The sequence below is a fragment of the Mus caroli genome, chromosome X, assembly GCF_900094665.2.
Source record: "Mus caroli chromosome X, CAROLI_EIJ_v1.1, whole genome shotgun sequence".
Taxonomy (NCBI): Eukaryota; Metazoa; Chordata; class Mammalia; order Rodentia; family Muridae; genus Mus; species Mus caroli.
Window position 1 is genome coordinate 77,571,524 of NC_034589.1, and position 20,928 is coordinate 77,592,451.

Consider the following 20,928-nt stretch of genomic DNA (forward strand, 5'->3'; position numbering starts at 1 on the left):
ATTTATATACCAATAGATAAAGGTAGCTCTCACCCTTTCTCAAGGAAACTACTTTATTTTTATTAATTCTTCTCTCATTACATCCCAATAGTAGTTTCCCCTCCCTACTCTCCTCCCATTCCTTCCCCTCCCAAAACTACCTCTCCCCTGACCATTCAGAAAATAATAGACTCCCAGGGATATTAATCAAACATACCATAGCAAGTTACTAGAAGGCTAGGCACATGCCAATTTTTATTTATTGTATTGAAAATAACTTTTCAAATAGTATAGTCTGAATATTCTTTCCTTTCCCCTAACTCCTCACAGATATACTCCATCTCTCCTTTCTCTTTTGTTAGATAAGAAGCCTAAGAAATAACAATGAAATAAGATAAAACAAAAACAAACAAACTGAAATAGGACAAATAAACACAAACAAACTTCTTAGAATGACAAATTGGCCATTACAGAAACCCACAAACAAGCAAATTGCTATGTTCTAGATGCCAGTTCAAAGGACACATCTACAAAATAAATCCTGCACTCAAGGATCAGTTATCTTTGGAGAAGAGAGGATGGAAAGATTTTAAGAGCCAGAGGAACAGGGAGTTTGCTGTGAGATTGTGTCTCATAGGAATGTCATAATATGTACTTGTAAATATCATAAATAGGACTGCCTAAACATGAGCTGAACAAAGACCACAACAGTAGTCATGCTAATATAGACCAGGGAATATCCAAGAGGCCTAAACCCTGCACAAAGTATTGTATGCAACTAAGTAATGCTAAGAGTGAATGAAATAGCCTTTCCCATAGAAGAGGACACTACTGATTTCTAGTAAATAATGGAGAGTCCTGTAAACAAAAAGAAAAGCAACATTATACAGACTGAGCAAATATATATGTATTATAATATATAAGCAATATAAATAAAATATATATAATGCATATTACATATATTTTATATAAAAACAATATATATTACATATATTTATGTAAATTTTTTTTATTTATTTTATAAATATATAAAATATAATTTCCTTCTGGTCAACAACTCCATCCAAGGCAGATCAGGCACTCCTGACCCTCTTCCACATCAGAGCCATCCTGTCTCTCAGGAGGTCTGGTATAACCAGGGACACAGGTGAGACCCCTGCCCCAATGCCTTCCCCAGCTGGAGCAACCACAGAGGCCAGCAGACAGGGGACATATCAGCTCTATAGGAGCAACATATTCATTCTTGTCTGCAACCGTGACCTAGGAAGTATGGACACGCCTGACAAGAAAGAAGTTGAAAAAGACCTTGGAAGATGGAAAGATCTCTCATGTTCATGGATCCATAGGATTAAAATAGTAAAACAGGCCAGGTGTGGTGGCTCATGCCTTTAATCCCAGCACTTGGGAGGCAGAGGCAGGTGGATTTCTTAGTTTGAGGTAGCCTGGTCTACAAAGTGCATTCCAGGACAGCCAGGGCTATAAAGAGAAATCCTGTCTCGAAAAAACAAAAGTAAATAAATAAATAAATAAATAAATAAATAAATAAATAAATAAATAAAAATAAAAGTAATAAAATAAAATAGTAAAACTGACCATCTTACCAAAAACAATCTACAGATTCAATGCCTCACCATCAAAATTCCAACTCAACTCTTCACAGAGATGAAAAGAGTAATTCTCCAATTCATAAGGAAAAAGAAAAAAACCCAGGATATTGAAAACAATTCTCAACAATAAAAGTCCTTCTGGGAGAATCACCATCCCTGACCTCAATCTGTACTATAAATACTGATGAGAACCACTTGGTATTGATAAAGATACAGACAGGTTGATCAGTGGAATAGAACTGAAGACGCAGAAATAAACCGACACACCAATGGACACTTGTCTTTTGAAGAAGCCAAAACCATCCAGTGGAAAAAAGAAAGCATCTTCATCAAATAGTGCTGGTCTATGGTGCAGTCAGTATGGAAAAAAATGAAAAATAGAATGATATTTTTCAACTTGCACAAAGCTCAAGTCCAATCTGATAAAAGACCTCAAGATAAAACCAGATACACTGAATCTAATAGAAGAGATAGAAGAGAAAGTGGGAAATATCCTCAAACTCATTGGCACAGAGAAAAATTTCTTGAACATGTCACAAATGGCTCAGGCTCTAAGATCAACAACTGACAAATAGGACCTCACAAAACTAAAAAGCTTCTGTAAGGCAAAGAATACTGTCAATAAGACAAAAGGGCAGCCTACAGATTTGAAAAGCATATTCACTAACCCTACATCAGATAGAGGGCTAACATCTAAATTATACAAAGAACTCAAGCAGTTAGTCTCCAGAAAATTTTATAACCCAGACCACAGAGCTAAGCAGAATTCTCAGGTGAGTAATCTCAAGTGGCCAAGAAGCACTTAAAGATACGTTCAACATCCTAAGTCATCAGGAAAATGTGAATCAAAACAACCCTAAGATTCCACCTTACACTAGTCAGAATGGCTCTAAGATCAAAAACTCAGGCAACAACAGATGCTGGTGAGGAAGCAGAAAGAGAGGAACACTTCTCCATTGCTGGTGGAATTGCAAGTTTGTACAACCATTCTGGAAATCAATCTGGTGGTTCCTCAGAAAATTAGAGATAGTTTTAACTGACGACACATCTATACAACTACTGGGCATATACCATAAGATGCTCCAACATATAACAAGAACATGTGATCCACTATGTTTTTAGCAGCCTTATTTATATTAGCTTGAAGCTGGAAACAACCCAGATGTCCCTCAACCAAAAAAAAAAAATGGATACTGAGCATTTACTTCATTTATGCAATAGAATACTACTCTGCTATTAAAAATGAGGACTCATGAATTTTGCAGGCAAGTGAATGAAACTAGAAAATATCATCCTGTGTGAGGTAACCTAGACCCAAAAGGACATGTATGGTATGTACTCACTGTTAAGTGGATATTAACCCAAAGGTTCAAAATATCCATGATACAACTCACAGACCACATGAAGCTTAAGATGGAAGGCCTAAGTGTGGATGTTTTAATTCCACTTACAAGGAGGAAGAAAGTAATCATGGGAGGCAAAGTGAGGGAGGGATCTGGGTGGGGGAGGGGAGAGGAAGGTAAAAAGGGGGCAGGATCGGGGAAGGTGGCAGACAGGAGACAAGACCTAAGGGCCAGGAGAATGAATAGAAATATGCAGCAGTGTGGAGTAGGGGATCGGGGGCTATTAAGTCTTAGACACTAGGTATGTGAGATTTCCCCCAGGATCCAACGAGGATAATCTTACCTGAAATGCCCAACTGTGGGAAGATGGAACCTGAAGAGACCACCAGGAATAGGTAGACATTGCCTACCCACCCATCAAAACTTTTGCACCAGAATTGTTCCTGGCTAAAGGAAATGCAGGGACAACATTGGACCAGAGACTGAAGGAAAGTCCATACAGAGTCCACTACTCCAATGTAAGATTGATCATACGTGCGCACACCAACCCATGACACTATTGCTAATACCATGTTGTACTTACAGACAGAAGCCTGGAATGGCTATCCTATGACAGGCTATATAAGTACCTGACTGATTCAGATGCAGATACTTACAGCTAAACATTGAACTGAGCTCAGGAAACCCTATGGAAAAGTTAGGGGAAGGACTGAAGGAGCTGAAGGTAATTGTAACCCCATAGGATGAACAACAGTATCAACTAACTGACCACATCCAAGCTCCCAGAATTATGCAACCAACCAAAGAGAATACCTGGGCTGGTCTGTGGCCCAAGCTATATATGTAGCAGAGTTCTGCCTTGTCTGGCCTCAGTGTGAAGTACTTTGTCCTATGGAGGCCTAATGCCTCAGAAAAAGTAGATGCTTAAAGGGTGAGTGGGAATGGATGGGTGGTTGGGGGAGCACCATATAGAGGCAAAGGGGAGGGGAGATAGAGTAGGGTGCTTATGGAGGGGGGACCTGTAATGGGGACAATAGTTGAAATGTAAATAATTAAGATAATTAATAAAAAAGGAAAAATATAAAAATATAGATATATTTATATGGAATATATAATTATAAATTATGTATATAGTTTATTTTATAAATATATTAATTTTAATTAAATATATATATGCTCATATCTATTTTATTTAGGAATATATAAACATAATATATATTTTAATGCAAATTAAATACTGAGTTGTATAATTTAAAATAAATTTTATTAGTTTAATAAAAAATTGAAAATTAAAAAAAGAGCCGAGCATGGTGGTGCACGCATTTAATCCCAGCACTCAGGAGGCAGAGGCAGGCGGATTTCTGAGTTCGAGGCCAGGCTGGTCTACAAAGTGAGTTCCAGGACACCCAGGGCTATACAGAGAAACCCTGTCTCGAAAAAAAATTAAAAAAAGAAATTTTGAATTATATTATAATAGTTCAACGAAATCATAAAGTTTAAAGAATTATGTTTATCTCAATATTTCTTTTTTTTTGAGATAGACCTTTTTTTAAAAATTGCCTATTCTATTATTTGGTAAAAAATCATAAATGTTAACATCTATAGTTTCTAAACTAGAAGAATAGCATTGGATTTATATTATCTCTTTACACTTGTAACTGCGTCACAATATACCAAAATAGCATTATTATGTGCTGGGATGTCTTTTTCTTTTTTCTTTTTTTTTTTACTCTGAGCTCTCTTTGATCTACAAACTTATGATTCAGTCAGCAACACTATTTGCAAAATCCAGTGTGCTTCATTTCCTCCCTTCACTCTGTTAATATTTCTATATGGATAATTTACATAATTCATATAGTCCTCTACCTTTCTTCCATTTGTGTGATCTGTGTCATTTGCTTTTTTTATTTTATATGATGGGTAGATTTTTCATACTTACATCTGAATATTTTACCAGCCTTTCTCTATTGTGTTATTTTTATTTATTTATTTATTTTTTTTTTTGGTTTTTTGAGACAGGGTTTCTCTGTGTAGCCCTGGCTGTCCTGGAACTCACTCTGTAGACCAGGCTGGCCTCGAACTCAGAGATCCGCCTGCCTCTGCCTCCCGAGTGCTGGGATTAAAGGCGTGTGCCACCACGCCCAGCTTTGTGTTATTACATAGCCTCTAATATGTTATTGTAGGTATTTTTTGTCATACCCTTTTATAATATAACATTAATTTTCTCCTATGCAATAGCTTTTATCTTTCTTATATTAAGTAATTTTAATGCATTTGTCAATTTTTACAATCCTATGTTTCCTTATTTATATTTGTAGTTTGATATGATGAATCATTTGATTGAATATTCTCTTCATCTTTTTATACTAGTAGATGCAGTATGTAAGTCTAGATTATGAATGTGTATTGTCAATATGTCTACTTTAGTATATGCTAATGGATAATTTGAGCTTCTTCTCTTGATATCTATTCCCAGTGGAACATCTGTTTACCTAGCAGTAAGCAGTCTGCTTTTCTGTTCCAGGTTATATTTATGTTTCTCGGTCTGTATATTGCAAAGAATTGGAATGAAAACATGCAGTTTTATTTCATTCTCCCATTTCCAATACCTCTCTCTACCTTCATTCAAATGTTCTCCATTTTCTGTGTCCTCCTAGATAATCATTTTAATAGAATTAACATGTTACTTTTAAAAGTAAGGGGATAGTAGATATTTGAAATGTGTGAAATAAGAAAAGGAATTTCAGATCGAGGTCTTCTTAGCATAAGTGCCTGAATAGTTTTCAGTCATACCTATTCATGGCCAGACTTTGCAGATACACATTTTCCCTCAATTTCCTGTGACATCATGGTGTTTTACAGTGTGAAAAGCATGGTTGTTGCTGTCTTCTCTCGTTTTCTAATATTGTCTCCTGGTATTATACAAAATTGTTTATATTTTCTCTACTTTCCATTGGTAATTCTGTTGAAGACTATTGCACTCTTTCTTTGCTTTTATTTGTTTCTTTGGTTGGTTTTTATTATTTTTGACTCCAAGAACATTGATGAGATTTGTTATTGATTTTATACATTATTCAACCTATTTAATGAAATACCATGCATTTTAAGATTTAACGCCAAAAAATGATTTGATGTAACTCTCGCAAGCATTGCATTTATATCTGTAGAACACTTTGTAGATGTACGGTGTACAGAATTAAATAATATACCAAAGGTCTCTAATATTCACAATGGCTAATGTCCCTGTTCAATTCTATCATTGTCCATGAATATTGGTAGATAAAAAATTAAAATATCTATCACTCTTAATTGTAATTGTTCAGATGTATAAGTATGTGAATACAATATTAATATATGCATATACCTAAAATAAAAATATATAAATTAATGTTGTTTATTCAAACAAAGTAAATGTATGTATATCAGTGATATACTTGACTGAAGTTATTGCTTTAAAACATTTAAGATCAGTATGTGATACAGTGCTCTATATGCATGACTTAATTCCTCCCATTTGCTTATTCTATTTACTAGGTTTTTGGTTTTTCTGTTTTACTATGATAAGTTTCCTTCTTCCAGTTCTCTAAAAACAATCTTTTCTTTCATTTTATATCACTATTAAAATATTCAACTTAATTTTCATTCAAACTGCATCCTTATTTTAAGAAGGTAGTTTTTACTTGTGACTCAAGAACCACACTGGAGTTTCAGGATACAGTCCCAAAGTGGGGATTTATATAAACTAGAATCAATGGAATCTCATTTTCTCTGCCAGTAAGACAAATGGAGGGTTGAGAAAGGACAGTGTATTTTTACCTTGATATTTAGTAAAGCTAAATCTATTTTAATGCAATTAGTCGAATTAGTATATATTTCATCTTAGCAGCAACTACTCTTACCCTGATGCTTTATTTGTCTTTACTTGCATAATCTAGCATTATTTTGTCCACTTAAAAGTCTACTTCAATCTTCTTGTTCACTCATCCACACAACTAGTGAGAACATTCTCATACAAATAACTTAATTTCTTTTATATTTATAATATATACAACTATTAAAGCTTTATTTGAAATTGTAAGTTACCTCATACATGTTTATAAAAATTAATGGAATTATTATCATGCACTATTTCATATAAATAAGAATTATTCTTAGTAGTAAAGAGAAATTACTCTGGTCAATTAATTTATATCCTCATGAAAATTAACTCAAATATCAGATCTCCCACACAATGCTTGAAATGATTTTGATTTGTTTTGTTTTGTTATTTATTTATTCATTCTTAGTCAACACTAATTGGAGAAAACCAAGTCACTAGTTAACAACTAAAGTGAAACTGAACCAACTTATTTTTACTATTGTATATTCATTATGGTTTATGTGTATAATACATACAGCTATGATTCCATTGTGAGATAGGAAGAAAGAAAAACAAACTCAGGCATGGATATCCATTTGTCTGTCTCTTGTTTCTCCTTCTTGCTAAACACCTGCCTCTGCTTTCAGTAACAAATCATTTCTCCTCTCTTAGTTCTAGTGCAGGGAAATGTCCTATCCAGAGGTTTTATTGTACTTTTTTTATAAGATATATTCTTTATTTACATTTCAAATGTTATCCCCTTTCCTAGTTTCCCCTCCTAAAATCCCCTATTCCCTCCCATGTCTGCTGATCCCCAACCCACACGCTTCCATTCCTCATCCTGGCATTCCCCTATACTGGGGCCTTCATAGGATCAAGGACCTGTCCTCCCGATGATGACTGACTAGGCTATCCTTTGCTACATATATAGATAGAGCAAACAAGTTCCACCATGCTTTTCTTTGATTGGTGGTATAGTTCCAAGGAGCTCTGGGGGTACTGGTTAGTTCATATTTATGTTCCTCCTATGGGGCTTCAGTCCCTTTGGCTCCCTGGGTATTTCTCTGGCTCCTTCATTGGTAACCTTGTGCTCCATCTAGTGGATGACTGTGAGCATCCACTTCTGTATTTGCCAGCCACTGGCAGAGCCTCACACGGGACAGCTATATCAGTCAAGCTCCTGTCAGCAGTCTCTTGTTGGCATCTGCCTACTGAATGGGTTTGGTGGTTGTTTATGGGGTGGATCCCCAAGTGGGGCAGTCTCTGAATGGTCCTTCCTTCAGGCTCTGCTCTGAATTTTGTCTCTGTAACTCCTTCCATGGGTATTTTGTTCCCCATTTTAAGACTGAATGAAGTATCCACAATTTGGTTTTTCTTCTTCTTGATGTTCATGTGTTTTGCAAATTGTATCTTGGGTATTCTAAGTTTCTGAGCTAATATCCACTGAGCATTAAGTGCATATCATGTGTGTTCTTTTGTGATTGGGTTACATCACTCAGGATGATATCCTCCTGATCCATCCATTTGCTTAAGAATTTCATAAAATTGTTGTTTTTAATAGCTGAGTAGTACTCCATTGTGTAAATGAACCACATTTTCTGTTTACCTTCTTCTGTTGAGGGACATCTGGTTTCTGTTCAGCTTCTGACTATTATAAATAAGGCTGCTATGAACATAGTGGAGCATGTATCCTTATTACAAGTTGAAATATGTTCTGGGTATATGCCCAGGAGAGGTATTCTTGGATCTGCCAGTAGTACTATGTCCAGTTTTCTAAAGAACCACCAAACTGATTTCCAGAGTGGTTGTACCAGCTTACAATTCCACCAGCAATGGAGGGGGGTTCTTCTTTCTCCATATCCTTGCCAGCATCTGCTGTCACCTGAATTTTTGATCTTAGCCATTCTGACTGGTGTAAAGGGAATATCAGGATTGTTTTGATTTGCATTTCCCTGATGATTAAGGATGTTGAACTGAAAGAACCTAGTGGGGAAACCCCCACTCAATTCTCAATTCAGCGTGCACCCAAGAATCACGAACAGACGGCCAACTTGATGTAAGAACACGAGGTAGTTTAATGATGGAGCTCCGGGCCGACACATATCTCCCGCAGGAGACAGAGGTGTTGACCACATGGTGGAGTCATAATGGCGGAGCTCCGGGTTGAAACGTATCTCACGCAGGAGACAGTGGTTTCGACCACGAGGCTTGGAAGCTAGGGGGTTTTATAGAAAAGGCGTGGGGCTGGAGGAGGAATTGGCGCGGTTTCACATGATTGGTCCATTTAAACATCAACAGACTGTCAGAAGGGCGGGAGATAGGGAGGCACTAGGCCAGTCAGGACATGTAACAACGGGCCTGCCCGGGCATGTCCTGGCCTGTTCTGTTATGTTCTCAGCCTGAGGTTTCAAAGCTTACAAACAACTCTTTGGGCTATTTGACATAAATTATATGCATCACAGGTTTCAAGTTTTATTTCCTTTCAGAACATTTTTTCAGGTGTTTCTCAGCCATTTGGTATTCCTTAGTTTAGAATTCATTGTTTGTTTAACTCTTTACCCCATTTTTAATTGAGTTATTTGATTTTCTGGAAGCCAGCTTCTTGAGTTCTTTATATATATATATATTGGATATTAGTCCCCTATTGGCTTTAGGATAGGTAAATATCCTTTCCCAATCTATTGGTGGCCTTTTTGTCTTATTGACAATACTTTTGCCTTATAGAAGTTTTGCAATTTTATGTCACATTTGTCGATTCTCGAATTTACAGCACAAGCCATACTGTTCAGGAATTTTTCCCCTGTGCCCATATCTTCGAGGCTTTCCCCACTTTCTCCTCTAAAAGCTTCAGTGTCTCTGATTTTATGTGGAGTTCCTTCATATGCTTATACTTGAGCTTTGTACAAGGAGATAAGAATGGATCAATTGGCATTCTTCTACATGGTAACCTCTAGTTGTGCCAGCATCATTTGTTGAAGATGCTGTCTTTTTTGCCACTGGATGGTTTTAGCTCCCTTGTCAAAGATCAAGTGACCATAGGAGTGTGGGTTCATTTCTGGGTGTTCAATTCTATTCCACTGATCTACCTGTCTGTTGCTTTACCAATACCATGAAGTTTTTATTACAACGGCTCTGAAGTACAGTTTGAGGTCAGACATGGTGATTCCACCAGAGGTTCTTTTATTGTTGAGAATAATTTTAGCTGTCATAGGTTTTTTTTTTTTTTTTTCCGCAGATGAATTGGCTAATTGCCCTTTCTAACTCTGTGAAAAATTGAGTTGGGATTTTCATGGGGATTGCATTGAATTTGTAGATTGCTTTAGGCAAGATAGCCATTTTTACTATATTAATCCTGCCAATCCATGAGCATGGGAGATCTTTCCATCTTCTGAGATCTTCTGCAATTTCTTTCTTCAGAGACTTGAAGTTCTTATTATACAGACCTTTCACTTCTTTAGTTAGAGTTGCAGCAAGGTATTTTATATTATTTGTGACTATTTTGAAGGTTGTTGTTTTCCTGATTTCTTTCTCATCCTGTTTCTTTGTGTAGAGAAAGGCCACTGATTTGTTTAAGTTAATTTTATATCCAGCTACTACACTGAAGCTGTTTATCAGGTTTAGGAGTTCTCTGGTAGAATTTTTAGGTTCATTTATATATACTATCATATCATCTGCAAATAGTAATATTTTGACTTCTTCCTTTCCAATTTGTATCCCCTTGATCTCCTTTTGTTGTCTAATTGCTCTGCCTAGGATTTCAAGTGCTATATTGAATAGGTAGGGAGAAAGTGGGCAGCCTTGTCTAGGTCTTGCTTTTAGTGGGATTGCTTCAGGCTTCCCTCCATTTACTTTGATGATGGCTACTGGTTTGCTGTATATTGCTTTTATCATGTTTATGTACGGGCCTTGAATTCCTTATCTTTCCAAGAAGTTTATCATGAAAGGGTGTTGGATTTTGCCAAATGCTTTCTCGGCATTTAATGAGATGATCATGTGGTTTTTGTATTTGAGTTTGTTTATATAGTGGATTACATTAATGGATTTCTGTATATTAAACCATCCCTGCATCCTTGGGATGAAGCCTACTTGATCATGTTAGATGGTCATTTTGATGTGTTCTTGGATTCAGTTTGCAAGAATTTTATTGAGTATCTTTGCATCGATATTCATAAGGGAAATTGGTCTGAACTTCTCTTTCTTTATTGGTTCTTTGTGTGGTTTAGGTATCACAGTAATTGTGACTTCATAGAATGAATTGGATACAGTACCTTCTGTTTCTATTTTCTGAAATAGTTTGAGGAGAATTAGAATTAGGTCTTCTTTGAAGGTCTGATAGAACTCTGCACTAAACCCATCTGGGTCTGGGCTTTTTTTGGCTTGGAGAGTATTAATGACTGCTTCTATTTCTTTAGGGAATATGGGGCTGTTTAGATCATTAATCTGATCCTGATTTAACTTTGGTACCTGGTATCTGTCTTGAAAATTGTCCACTTCATCCAGGTTCTCCAGTTTTGTTGAGTATAGACTTTTGTAGTAGGATCTGAGGGAGTTTTGGATTTCTTCAGGTTCTGTTGTTATGTCTCCCTTTTCATTTCTAATTTTGTTAATTAGGATATTGTCCCTGTGCCCTCTAGTTATTCTTGCTAAGGGTTTATCTATCTTGTTGATTTACTCAAAAAAAAAAAAAAAAAAAAAAAAAAAAAAAAAAACCTGTTCCTGGTTTGGTTGATTCTTTATATAGTTCTTTTTTTTCTACTTGGTTGATCTCAGCCGTGAGTTTCATTATTTCTTGCCATGTACTCCTCTTGGGTGAATTTGCTTCATTTTTTATTTTGTTTTGTTTTGTTTTGTTTTTTCTAGTGCTTTTATGTGTACTGTCAAGCTGCTAGTGCGTGTTTTCTCTAGTTTATTTTTGGCGGCACTCAGAGCTGTTAGTTTTCCTCTTGTGAATGCTTTCATTGTGTCTCATAAGTTTGGATATGTTGTGGCTTCATTTTCATTAAACTCTAAAAAGTCTTTAATTTCTTTCTTTGTTTCTTCCTCAACCAAGTTATCATTGAGTAGAGTGTTTTTCAGTTTTCACTTCAACATTGCCTTTCTATTATTTATGCTGTTATTTAAGATCAGTTTTAATCTGTGGTGATCTGATAGGATGCATGGGATAATTTCAATATTTTTGTATCTGTTGAGGCCTGTTTTGTGACCAATTATTTGGTCAGTTTTGGAGAAGGTACTATGAGGTGATGAGAAGAAGTTATACCCTTTTGATTTAGAGTAAAATGTTCTGTAGATATCTATTAAATCCATTTGTTTCATAATTTCTGTTATTTTCACTGTGTCTTTGTTTAATTTCTGTGTCCAGGATCTGTCTGTTGATGAGAGTTGTGAGTTAAAGTCTCCCTCTATTATTGTATGCAGTGCAATGTGTGCTTTGAGCTTTACTAAAATTTCTTTAATGAATGTGGATGTCCTTGCATTTGGAGCATAGATATTCAGAATTGAGAGTTCATCTTGGAAGATTTTGACGAGTATGATGTACCCCTCCTTGTCTTTTTTGATAACTTTGGGTTGAAGTAGATTTTTTTAGATATTAGAATGGATACTCCATCTTTTTTTCTCAGACTGTTTGCTTGGAAAATTGTTTTACAGCCTTATACTCTGAGGTAGTGTCTGTCTTTGTCCCTGAGTTGGGTTTCCTGTATGCAACAAAATGTTGGGTCCTGTTTATGTAGCCAGTCTATTAGTCTATGTCTTTTTATTGGGGAATTGAGCCCATTGATATTAAGAGATATTAAGGAAAAGTAATTGTTACTTCCTGTTATTTTTATTGTTAGATTTGGGATTCAGTTTTTGATGCTATCTTCTTTTAGGTTTGTTGAAGGATTACTTTCTTGCTTTTCCTAGGGTGTCATTTTCCTCCTTGTGTTGGAGTTTCCCTTTATTATCCTTTGAAGGGCTGGATTCATGGAAAGATGTTGTATGAATATGGTTTTGTCATGCTATACTCGGGTTTCTCCATCTTTGGTAATTGAGAGTTTTTCTGGGCATGGTAGCCTGGGTTGGCATTTGTGATCTCTTAGGGTCTGTATAACATCTGTCCATGATCTTCTGGCTTTCATAGTCTCTGGTGAGACATCTGGTGTAATTCTGATAGGCCTGCCTTTATATGTTACTTGACTTTTTCCCTTACTGCTTTTAATATTCTATCCCTATTTAGTGCATTTGTTGTTCTGATTATTATGTGTCAGGAGGAATTTCTTTTCTGGTCCAGTCTATTTGGAGTTCTGTAGGCTTATGTTTATGGACATCTCTCTCTTTAGATTAGGGAAATTTTCTTCTATAATTTTGTTGAAGACATTTACTGGCCATTTAAGTGGAAAATATTCATTCTCATCTATACCTATTATCCTTAGCTTTGGTCTTCTCATTTTTTCCTAGATTTGCTGGATGTTTTGAGCTAGGATCTTTTTGCAGTTTGCATTTTCTTTGATTGTTGTATCCATGTTTTCTGTGGAATCTTCAGCACCTGAGATTCTCTCTTCCATCTCTTGTATTCTGTTGCTGATTCTCGCATCTATGTTTCCTGATTCTTTCCTAGGATTTCTATCTCCAGAGTTGTCTCCTTTGTGGTTTCTTTATTGTTTTTGCTTACATTTTTAGATCCTGGATGGTTTTTTTCAATTCTTTTACCTGTTTGGTAGTGTTTTCCTATAACTCTTTAACGGACTTTTGTGTTTCCTCTTTAAGGGATTCTAGCTGTTTACCTGTGTTTTCCTGTATTTCTTTAAGGGAATTATTTATTTCCTCCTTAAATCCTCCATCATCATCATGAGAAGTGACTTTAGATCTATATCTTGCCTTTCTGTTGTGATGGTGTATCCAGGACTTGCTATGGTGGGAGAGTTTGTTTCTGATGATACCAATTAACCTTGGTTTCTGTTGCTTCTGTTCTTAAGCTTGCCTCCTGCCATCTGATCATCTCAAGTGTTTGTTGGCTGCACTCAATATATCTGATTGGAGCCTGTCCTTCCTATAATCCCAGTTGATTCAGGACTCCTTGGAGTCCAGCTTTTTTTGTGATCCTGTGATTCAGGGATCCTGTGAACCTGAGATTCTGGGTGGGTCAGAGTTTTTGGCAGTTAAGTTTCTTCTGAGACCCTAAGGTCCTGGTGTGACCAAGTTCCTGTTATCCTGGGATCCTAGAATCCTAAGATCCTGGGCGTGTTACAGTGCGTGGAAGTGGTGTCTCCTCTGGGGACCATGGGTCTTTCTGGTGTGTTCAAAACCAAGGTATACCAGCACTGATCAGAAGGGTTTTGAGCCCAAGGTGTTCTAGAGCTGGAACTGACAGGAAGGGTCTTGAGCCCTTGGTCAGGTGGTTTTCTGCTTCCCTGCTGCTGGCACAGGCCCAGAGTGATTGGATTGGAATTGGAATTAGATGTTGTAGTCCAATCACCAGTGATCTTAAGATCTTGTGGAGAGTCCTCTGGGGACCATGGGACCATCTGCTGAGTTTGCACCCAATGTGCTCTGGGGCTGGTGCAGACTCGAAGCTATCCACAGCTTCTAAAATGGTGTGTTCAGTGGAAAGGAATTCACAGAATGGCTGCAGTTTTAGGGACAGTCAAAATTTTAGTGAAGATAATCTGGAAAAAAATTTAAGGGAGGCAGGTTTCCAGATATAGTTCAGTCATCTATGGTAAAGGAAATAGAGACCTATTTTGGTTTGTTTAAAAAAATTAAATCAAATGCTTCCTGGCTAACATACCAGAACAACCAAGAAATATACACTAAATATTAAATTTTAGAGATGGTAGAATTAAATTACTGAGGTAATGAATGAATCTAATTACTATTGATAAAAATTTTAGTTAGATGTTATCTCTGGAATTTCTTTGTTAGAAATCATTTGGGAGAACATATTTTGATTGTTTTTCCTCTTCCTTCTCCTAGATCCTTCCTTCCTACATCCCTCCTTACCCAACTGCCATTCTCCCTCCCTCTCTCTCTCTCTCTCTCTCTCTCTCTCTCTCTCTCTCTATCTCTCTCTCTCTCTCTCTCTCTCTCTCTCAATATAAAATAAGGTTAAAATCAAAGCAAACCAATAGAAATATCAAAAATATCTCAAATCTCACACACACACACACACAAAAAAAAAAAAAACCTCCCAGGAACTATAGAGTCCATTTTATGTTGCCCAACTACTCTTGGGTGTGGAGTTTTCATGCAAATGAAAGTAGCACTTCTTCGGAGAAAACTGAACAACCTTTCCCAGGAAGTTTCAACTGCAAAGAACTTCTTGGTTAGAGATGGGAATTGTATTTATTTTCCATTCTCAGTGCTAGGACTTTGTCTAATTTGATCCTGAACAGGTCACATGTATGGTATCACAGTTCATGTGTACACCACTCTTATTGTGCCTGGAAGGCAGCATTTTGTGGAAGTCATCTACTAACTCTGGCTATTAAAATCTCCGTGTCTCTTTGTCTATATAGGTTGCTGACACTTGAAGGAATGGAGTTTGATAAAGACATCCCATTTAAAAATGAGTGCTTCAAAATCTCTCACTTTATATTGTTCAATTGTGGGTCTCTGTTATTTTTCATTTTTAAATTGGATATTTTGTTTCTTTACATATTCAATATTACATTTACATTACATTTACTTACATTTCAAACAAACCCTTTCCCCAGTTTCCTTTCTGGAACCCCCTATTCCATTCCTCCTTGCTTCTATGCGGGTGCTTCCTTAACCACACACCCACTCCCATCTTACCAGCTTGGCACTCCTCTACACTGAGGCATCAAGCCTTACCAGGATCAAGGGCTTCTCCTCCCATTGATAAGGCCATCCTCTGCTACATATGCAACTAGAGCCATGGATCTCTCCATGTCTACTCTTTGATTGGTGGTTTAGTTCCTGGGAGCTCTGGGGGTCTGATTGGTTAATATTATTGTCCTTCCTATGGGGTTGCAAATCCCTTCAGCTCCTTCAGTCCTTGCCGTAACTTCTCCATTGGGGATCCCAGACTCAATCCAATGGTTGGCTGCCAGCATCCTCATCTGTATTTGCCAGGCACAGACAGAGCCTCTCGGGAGACAGCTATACCAGGCTTCTGCCAGAAAGCACATCTTGCCATTTACAATAGTGTCTTGAGTTTGGTACCTGTATATGGGATGGATCCCCAGGTGGGGCAGTCTCTGGATGGCCTTTTCTTTCTGCTCCACACTTGCTCCCCATATTTCTTTTAGACAGGAGCCATTCTGGGTTAAATATTTGGAGATAAATAGGTGAACCTATCCCCCAACCAAGGGCCTTGCCTAACCTCTGGATATGGTTTCTACAGGTTCTCCCTCCCCTTTGTTGGGAATTTCAGTTAATCTCATCCATACTGGGTCCTGGGAGCCTCTTGCTTTCCTGACATCTGGAAATTTCTTGTGCCTATCTCCAGTTCTGCATCCCCTACTGCTAAATACCTCTGTTAAATTTACTAACTCTCTGTGTATGTCATCCTTGTCTCCTCCCATACCTGATAGTGCTTCCCTTTTCCCCTTCCTCATCCTCTCTTCCTCCCAAGTCCCTCCCACCTTCTACTTCTGGTAAGTATTTTGTTCTCACTTCTAAGAAGGACTGAAGCATCCACATTTTGGTCTCCCTTCTTTTGACCTTCATATTGTCTGTGAGTTGTACCATGGGTATTCTGAGTTTTTAGCCTAATAACCACTTGTCAGTGAGTACGGACCATATATGTTCTTTTCTGACTGATTCACCTCACTCAGGATGATATATTCTAGCTCCATCCATTTGCCTAAGAATTTCATAAATTCATTGTTTTTAATAGCTGAGTAGTACTCCATTGTGCAAATGTACCACATTTTCTGTATCCATTTCTCTGTTGAGGGACATCTGGATTCTTTCCATCTTCTATTATAAATAAGGCTGCCATGAACATAGTGGAGCATGTGTACTTGCTATATGGTGGAGCATATTTTGGGTATATGCCCCAGAGTGGTATAGCTGGATCCTCAGGTAATACTGTCCAATTTTCTGAGGAACTGCCAGACTGATTTCCAGAGTGGTTATACCAGCTTGCAATCCAACCAACAATGGAGGAGTGTTCCTTCTTCTTCACATCCTCACCAGCATCTGGTGTCTCTTCAATTTTTGGTCTTAGCCATACTGACTTGTGTGAAGTGGAATATACTATAAGAATAAGCTTTTCTGATGAGGTTTCAGCAATGTTCTGATCTCTGTGTGAAGTGTTATGTCATTTTATTGCTATGTTCCTTTATCAGAGTAATAGTCTTAGATTTTTCTCTAAAATCATTACCTATCTAGTCTTACTTTGTCATCTTTAGCAGTATCACCTATGCATTCATTAAACTTCATGGCGTGGGCATCAATTCTAATTAAATGTGGTTGGTTTCTTTCATAATATTTGTGCCTCTGTTTTAGCAGTATATGTTGCAGGCCAGTTCCTTTGTAGGTCACAGGGTTTATGTTTGGGAGCTATTGATGATTTCCTTTCTTTTCTGGATATGTAAAAAGTAAGTTCTAAGACAATTTAACACTAATCATTAGGGGTTAAGCATTTAGCTAGGTACCAGCTCAATTTCTCCATATTTAAAGATAAAAGTAAATTGTTTTCATCAATAGAACCATTCCTAGAAAATGTAGTAGGTAATCAATAGCCAAGTGAGAGCCAATGATGTTTAGGGATGAGGGTCTATGGGATAGCTTTGACCCAACAAGATGTAATTTATTCATGACCCTGGAGGTTTTATTGATAGAATAAAAATTGTAGTTGGGACATTATAGTGCAATTCCATTTAGATTCCTTTCATATATGTATATATTTTAGGAGGCTCTTATAGTAGTAGATTTCCACAGGGTTTTTCAAAGAGCATTTAATGTTAGTTGTCTGCCCAATATTTTCTTCTTTATCCAGCTCTTTTATTCCCCTTCCAATAACTGTTGCTTAAGGTCCATGGACCATTGAGGATTTTATTGCTTTGATAATGCAGAAGATAAATTGTATCTCAAAACTGTTTAACAATAAGATTAAATATACTATTTAGCAAGCTGAAAAAAAATTAAATATTTAGATTTTAAATAAGTTTTATATGACTCAATTATCAGCAATAAATAATAATAATCAATAATTTCCTACAGGAAAAAAGATAAGCTATTCTGAAGTCTGAAAATTCTTGAGTGACTGCATAGATATTTTATTTTTACATTGTAATGTACAGGACAAGTGAGTTTTCAAATAAGTAATTAGTATGTTTGAAAGGTATATATGCTACATTTCAATATATCATAGACTTACTTTCTTGAATACTATTAATCTGAACATAGCTTGTTAAAAGAATTCTGTAAAACAGAACTGTTCATGTAGTAAAATACATTTTGTCTTTTGCAGAAGGATAGAGTCTTCCTTATGTTTATTCCATATTTGAATACTAGAAACATGTTCTTCATAAAGGAATGAAAGATTTAATTATCCAGTTGCTTTACTATCCTGCTCCTGAAATGGTCTAATCAGTCATGTGCTATCAGCTATCATAACATGGGTTTCAGAAATAGCATCAAAACATATATATTTTCTAATTACTTATTCTCATTACCTTTCCTCATGTTTCTCCTCTTCTCTCCTTCCTTTCCTGTTAACCTTTCTGATGTTTATAGCATAGAAAAGTCATAATAAATTGTAAGATATGAGTCCTTATGGTACTGTGTTTTTTCATGAGCTTCATAGTAGATACTTTGACTAACTAAAAGAACTATTACAACACTAGAAATTATAATCTTACTGAAGCACCATCATATTTATGATTAATATTTAACTGGCAGTTCATCATATGATACATAAGTTTACCTTTTATCTCATGTCTTTTATTTCTCGTGTATAAAAGTCACAAAATTTAGCCAGAATGAAAGAATGATTAATAGCCAAGGTTATTTTGTCTCAACAGATAGTTCAGTAGTTAGGAGAACTTACTGTTTGAGCAGAAAACTGGAATTTTGACCCTAGAACCCTTAATGTGTGGATTAAAACTAACTGTAACACAAGTTCTATGGGATCTGATGAACCCTTCTGCTCTATATGGGCTTCTGAAAACATGTATAATTATGCATTAATAAGGATACATGCACATGTACACATACACACCCAAAAATCTGATTTTAAAAATAAAATTCCCCATAAAATTTTTCCTCATATTTAATATGTGTGACATGACATTACCCAAGTTTATAGTTGATATGATTCATATAATTATCTTGATGACATGGGCTATTAAATATTGGAATGAACTAAGAAAAATGTATCATGGCAGAAGAAAATACTTTAGAGGATTGTGCCACCTTAATAATCTGGTTTGGGAGTAAATGGTGTGAGTTGGTTTTTGTGGAGATGCTGTAGCATCCATATTTTGCCTCAAAATCATAGTATTTCTAATATTACTGCTACTTTTCTTTCTGTTGTCTCTACTACGAATAGTTATTTAATGCAGAAATTAGGTTCCTCATAAATATTGCTTTAAAATTTAACATAGGAACTTTCCCTGTATTTTCTAAAATTGTAACTGAATTTTACTGCACTTTGTGACTTAAAATGAAAGAAAATTAGTTTCCTAAATCAATGGCTATGTAATTTTACAGCTTATAAAATAATCACCACATTTACTCATTAAATAAAAATTCCCTGAAATTGGCTTAGAATGAAAAGAGAACCTAAGAAGCCATTTGTTTAAGAAGCACTCATAACTGGTCTTGATGGTGCATTTCTTTAATCACAGCTCAAGTTCAGCCTAGTCTTCATAGTAAGTTCACTGACAGGACAGCCAGGACTATATAGAAAGACATTGTCTCAAAAAAGCCAAAAAAAAAAAAATTAATGAATGAATGAATGAATCACTACCCACATAGAAACTAGAGCATGTACATTTGTTTTTATCCCCCTTTTAGAAACTCTGACAATAATCAAAAAGTGAACTTTTTAGGATGAATGCTCGTTGGAGTGTTGAGTCTTCTTATATCTTATATAAGAGTCTTTACTTGTGAAGTTACTTATTTTTACTTGCAAATATTTTTAATCTATCACTTCTACAGCCATTATTCATTACTAGACTCACTTTGTATATGACATGAAGTGTGTATAGATTTTTATAGAAATAATCACATTTGTATTACAATTGAACTGATTTTCCAGGAAATTTTACCATATAGTTCATCATCCACCTGTGCCTTTTTCTATGCATTCAGTTTGTTGATTTAAAACAATATTATGAGGGGAGGTGTTATAGAAGTCACTAAATATAGGGTGAAAATTAGTTCTTGGGTTATTTTATTAGACCATACATATCACATGGAGACATCACGTTTGTAGACTATATGCCATCTAATAACTTGATCTTCAGGATTAATAACAGAAACATGTACATCTCCCTCAAATTTAGCTTTAGTGTTGTAACCAGTGATCAAATTAGTGGAAATTCTCCAAGGACAATTTATTTAATTACATTCCTACCTCTTTATATGCCTCACTTTACTTATTATTGATTTTAATACATTTTATCATGCATAACAATGTATTTCCATGCTGATAATATGTTGTATGTGTTAATAGTGCTGAACAGAAAAGCATTTCAATGAATTAAGAAATGAATATGAACATTCTGCCTCACTAATTGTATACCTAATGTCTTTCTGTGTTGGAGGCCCTAATATAATCCTACAAAAATGATATAAACATAAGAGAAAATGTTTAAGATTATTATTCACTGAAAAATGACAATTATAGTTATATTTATCTCTTCTCTTACCACATTTACAATAACTGTTATCAGGAATATACATTTATAAAGCAGGGGAAGGCAATATAGAAAATGTGATCTTACATATTGTTATTGGTAAAGAAAATTAATCCAGTGACTATAGCTGTCCGTAAGGAGCCCTTTAAAAAACAAAACCAACTAAACAAAAAAAATTACCTCCATGTTGACCCAACCATATCTATTATTGATATATATATATATATATATATATATGTCAGCGTACTACAGAGATACTTGCATATATGTATTTATTGCTGCAGTATTCACAAGAACAAGTTATATAATCAGATTTTGCCCAACAC